Source organism: Mandrillus leucophaeus, unplaced genomic scaffold (assembly GCF_000951045.1).
Source record: "Mandrillus leucophaeus isolate KB7577 unplaced genomic scaffold, Mleu.le_1.0 Scaffold664, whole genome shotgun sequence".
In the NCBI taxonomy this organism is placed as follows: Eukaryota; Metazoa; Chordata; class Mammalia; order Primates; family Cercopithecidae; genus Mandrillus; species Mandrillus leucophaeus.
In genome coordinates this window covers 265,202-270,634 of record NW_012107186.1, presented here as the reverse complement: position 1 = coordinate 270,634, position 5,433 = coordinate 265,202, and positions in this window count along the sequence as shown.

Sequence of the window (5,433 nt, the reverse complement as noted above, 5' to 3'; positions counted from 1 at the left end):
GCAGCGGATCATTTTCTGGTTGAAGAAAAGACAAAACGACTAGGGAAACAATAGGACCTGTATGTTTTTCACACAGTTCTCATTCGAAATGTATCATGATCATATTTTTAAAGGTCTGTGTTACCTTTCATAAATACCTAAATATGACTTACTTTCTGTTGTCTGAGGAGGAACTTGATAAACATTAAAAAGGCAAGAATATCTTTGGTGGTCATGTGTCTGGGATGTGGGGTTCACCTATCATCTGCCACAGGGATCCTAAGATGAGAACAGATGGTGTTTTCAAAACCTATCTGGAAATAAAAGAGGTTACGGGGCTGAGAGGAAGAGCAGAGTCCAAGAGGAGGGGGCTGTGAGAGGGAAACGCGGAGAGAGGATAAAGCTGGGACTTCCAGCTATTCTGTAAAGACACACTTTAGATGCTGTGCGGGTAGGAAAAATAGAGGAGTCATAAAACTTCACTGATACTGAAAAGTGTAACTACTAGAGGAAGAAATTTAAGGATAATTTGTTCAGAACTGAGACGTATTTTCTAATAAAGTTTAAAAATAATTACCAAATGATAAACACATTTTTAAAACTTTGTAAACGCTAAAAGTATGACAAAGAAAAGCAGGTGACCAATGAGAGGTAAGTTGTTCTGGTCTTTGCGTCCAACTACTATCAGTTCCATTTGATAAACAGGATGCAGGCAAGTCTGACACACAGGAAACAAGTGTTTGCAAAGCTCAGGGGTGTGTTTCCCTCTGCGTACAAGTGTTATCTGAGTAACTATCTAGAAAATAGTAAGTATGTTACCCTGAAAACGTTTCCTGACAGTCCAACCTCTTTTCTTTTCCGATAAATTCTGGAGAAAATTCTGTCATTCTTCCATGAGATTTGATGAATATTTCTCCAGTCATTTCAAATGAGGGTTTATTATGCAGTGTCAAAATTTGAAACGCTAGTTATTTAATGTGATGGCTTTGGTATAAAGTGCGTAAGATTCTTATTATCAAGTAAAAGCAATTTTCCATATCTGATGGTAATCTGTCTGATTTTTAACCAATAAATGCGTCATTTTATTTTGTTGAAGTCACACATGGAACTATGTAGAAGTGAGTGCCACAAGACTCAGGGGCCACCATGGAATGAAGACGGAGGCCAAGTAGACATTGCTCCGGAATTCTATTCCTGCGTCCTCTGGAGCACCTCTGCTTGATCCTTTTTGTTTCTTGGTTGATTGGTTGGTTTTGTTTTCAGAGACAGAGTTTTGCTCTGTTGCCCAGAACAGTCATGAACTCCTGGGGTCAATCGATCTGCCCACAGCTTCCTGAGTAGTTGAGAGTACAGGTGTGTGCTGTCTCACCCAGCTCTTCATCTGTTTTCTATGAAACCTTCCATTTGTCTAAAATATTTCCCTTAATTAAAATAAAAGTTGGCCAGGTGTGGTCGCTCACACCTGTAATTCCAGCACTTTGGAAGGCCGAGGCGGAAGGATCCCTTGAGCCCAGGAGTTCAGGACCAGCCTGGGCAATATGGTGAAACCCCCATCCTTTAAAATAAAAAAAATTAGCCAGGCATGGTGGTGCACACCTGTGGTGCCAGCTACTCTGAAGGCTGAGGTTGCAGGATGACTTGAGTCAAGGAGGTTGACTCAAGGCATAGGTTGCAGTGACCAGAGATCACGCCACTGTACTTTAAGCCTGGTCAGCAGAGCCAGACCCTCTCTTAAAAAAAAAAAAAAAAAAACCACTAGAATTTTAGAGTTGGGAAAGATCTTACAGATAATAGTTCAATCCTCTCATTTTAAGACCCATGAGACCCAAGGACCTCCCGAGGTAAATTCCTGAGGTCACACTGCCAGTTTGTAGTGATGACCTTGTGATTGCTTGTCATCCCCACGATGCTTTCAGACATGACCCTTACCCTGGCATCACGTACTGTACCTTGTTTTCACAATGGACATGTTTCTGTCTTGTTTTCTAACAAGATTAAATAAAAGGTGGAGCACTGTGGCTTGTGCCTGTAATCCCAACTCAGGAGGCTGAGGCTGGAAGATTGCTTGAGACCAGCAGCTCAAGGCCAGTCTCAGCAACAGAGCAAGACCCTCAAAAAAAAAAAAAAAAAAAAAAAGAAAAAAAAAATTTAAGTAAACGCTATCTTGTGGACCTTCCTGTTTTCCAGTCCACCTTACCTAAGCCCTTCAATTCCAGACCTTAATTAAAATATTCACTCTATTCACTGATTGTAATCACACTGTTCACTCCCACTGGCTGTGGATTGCCTGTTAGTTGCCTATTGGATATCCATTCTCCTGTCTTCCTTATTCACAGAATCCATTTTGGAAGTGGCAGTGGGGGCAGTAATGTGCCCAGCTAAGAACAATCCCAGGACCTTTTTTAACATAATATTATCTGAACAAGAGAGTACTAGTGGAATTCAGGAAAAATTCCTTAAAGGGAGCCAACTCAGTTGGCTCATGCCCATTTGCTTTTTATCTTTTCTCTTTTCTGCCTGGAATATAGCTTGATGCCTGGAGCCACAGCAACAACGTTATGAGCATGAGGATGAAAGCTCCACCCCCAGGAAGGGTAGAATGACAAGCTAAGAGATGTCTGAGTCCATGATGGAAGCTGCCATTCCAGCTCTGGATTTATGAACTTCTTGACTTCTCATGATGTAGAGAGAAAACTAAACCCCTATCTTGTTTAAGCCAGTGTTATTTGGCTTTTCTGTTACATGCAGCTAAGCATAATCCCCATGGGCTCCCATTTAGGACAAGAATAAAGGAGAATTAGGGGGCCTGGCACAGTGGCTCACACCTGCAACCCTAGCACTTTGGGAGCGGAGGCAGGCAAATTGCTTGAGTCCAGTTGGAGACCAGCCTGGGCAATGTTGTGAAGCCCTGTCTCTACAAAAAAAATAGAAAAATTAGCCAGGTATGGTGACCACACACCAGTAGTCCCAGCTGCTTGAGAGGCTGAGGTGGGAGGATCACTTAAGCCCGGGAGGTGAAGGCTGCAGCAGTGAGCCAAGATCACGCCACTGTACTCCAGCCTGGGTGAGAGTGAGACCATGTCTCAAAAAAAAAAGTAGGATTAGGAATTCAGTTTTTTAAGGAAATTTATTAGTTACTCATCTAGTAGCCCGTACATACAAATCACAGGGCTATAGTATAATAATTCATTCGCTTAGTCTTGTAATAAAATAATCTCTTCTCCCTACCCCCTGCCTCTGGCTACTATATGTGTATGTCTCTTGTCCAGATGCTATTATAGATCCATGTATGGTAAGAACTAAACTTTCAAGTGCGACCTTGACATTCTTGAAGATCACAGGGCCCAAAGGCTTGTGAAGTCCCCTAATCTCACCAGATATCCCTGGCTAATTCTGTCAGCAGGACAAGCTGCACCCCATGCAGTTCTCAACCTAATGAGCTTCACCCTCCCATTAGCCTGTGAAATAATTCAAACAAACCAATCACATGCTCCAGTGGGAACCAAGGGCCATCCTGCCCTCTTGTATTTACCAAAGCTGCCTCTCTGGGGGTTTGCTCTACTCCAGAATGCAGCCCCCACAGTCTGCAATCTCCTTCTCCTGCAGCTGTGAGTTTACATTGTGAATAAACTGCTGTCAACCTCATCCGTCCAGGGCCAGGTGTCATGTGTTTGGCCATCTTATACTTTTTAGGGCAGGGATCCCCCTCCTTCACCAACAGTGGAAGGTAATCACAACAGCCCATGTAAGCCACAAACATTTATTTATTTAAAATTTTAGATTCAGGGGTGCACGTGCAGGTTTGTTACATGAATATATTGCATGATGCTGAGGCTTTAATGATCCCATCGGCCAAGTAGTGAGCGCAGTACCCATAGGTAGTTTTTCAACCCTTGACTTCCTCCCTTTCCCCCTCTTTTGGGATCCCAGTGTTTATTGTTCCCATCTTTGTGTCTGTGTGTACCTAACATTTAGCTCCCACTTACAAGTGAAAACATGCAGTATTTGCTTTTCTGTTTCTGCATTAATTTGCTTAGGATAGTGGCCTCCAGCTGCATCCATGTTGCTGCAAATGACATGATTTCACTCTGTTTTATGGCTACATAGTATTCCACGGTGTATATGTACCACATTTTTTTTATCCAATCCACCGTTGATGGGCACCTAGGTTGATTCTATGTCTTTGCTGTTGTGAATAGCACAGTGATGAACATACGGGTGCATGTGTCTTTTTGGTAGAACAATTTATTTCCTTTGGATATATGTCCAGTAATGGGATTGCTGGGTTGAATGGTAGTGCTATTTTAAGTTCTTTGAGAGATCCCCAAACTGTTTTTCACAGGGCAACAAACATTTATTGAAATATCCGGGGTGCCAGATTTATGCTAGGCAATGACTACAAAGGTGAGCAGGACAGACATAGTGCCTGCCCTCAGGGGGCATGTACTCTAGCGGGGAAGACTGACAAAGAAGAAGAGACCACAGAGAAATAAACACAGTAATTACAAGCTGTGATGGGTATTATAAAGAATAGAGACAGAATACTTAGGGTGGTAGAGGAAGAGGAAGATGGGGGGTAGATTTAGACAAGGTGCTTAATGGAAGACTTCCTGAGAAGGTACCATAAAGGAAGACTTAAAGGAAGAACAGGAGCTTCCAAGCAGAGGAAAGAGCATATTCTAGGCCCAGAGCTGAGAGTGGGGGTGAGTGGTGGAGAGGTGTGGCAAGAGATTCAGCTGGAGAGATGGAGAGGACAGATAACTGGTAAAGGTAGTCGGGTGTGGTTGCATGCCTGCAGTCCCATTTACTCTGGAGGCTGAAGCGGGAGTATTGCTTGAGTCCAGGAGTTCAAGGCTGCAATGAGCTATGATCACACCACTGCACTCTAGCCTGGGCAACACAGTGAGACCCTGACTCTAAGGAAAAAAAAAAAAAAAAAGAAGTAAAGGCATTTTTGATTTAATGCCATCGGAATGCATTGATGGGTTCCAAGCTGCACATAACTGTTTACAGTTTTAAAAGTTCACTTTTGCTGCTGTATAGAAAATGAATTGGAGGGGTGAGAGTAGAAATGGGAGGCCAGTACAGCAGTGATTATCATCTTTCAGGGAAGTGGTGATGGTGGCCTGGACTAGAGTGATGACATTACATCGGAGAGAGCCTGAATTCTTGATGTACATTAAAGATAGAATCCACAGGGTGTGCTTCTGATTACATGAGGGGATGAGTGTAATGGAGGACTTGAGGATGACTCATGGGTTTGAGTAGCTGGGTGGATGGTAGTATTGTTTACTATGCTGGGGAAAACAGTTAAGGTTGGAGATACATTGAGAGCTGTCATCATTAAAACAGTAGTACACTCATGAAGCCATCCAGGGAAAGCGTAGAGAAAGAACCTTGGAGCGTCTGCTAACAAGCCACAGAATAATGCCATGCTCCTGAGGCAAGAGTGTG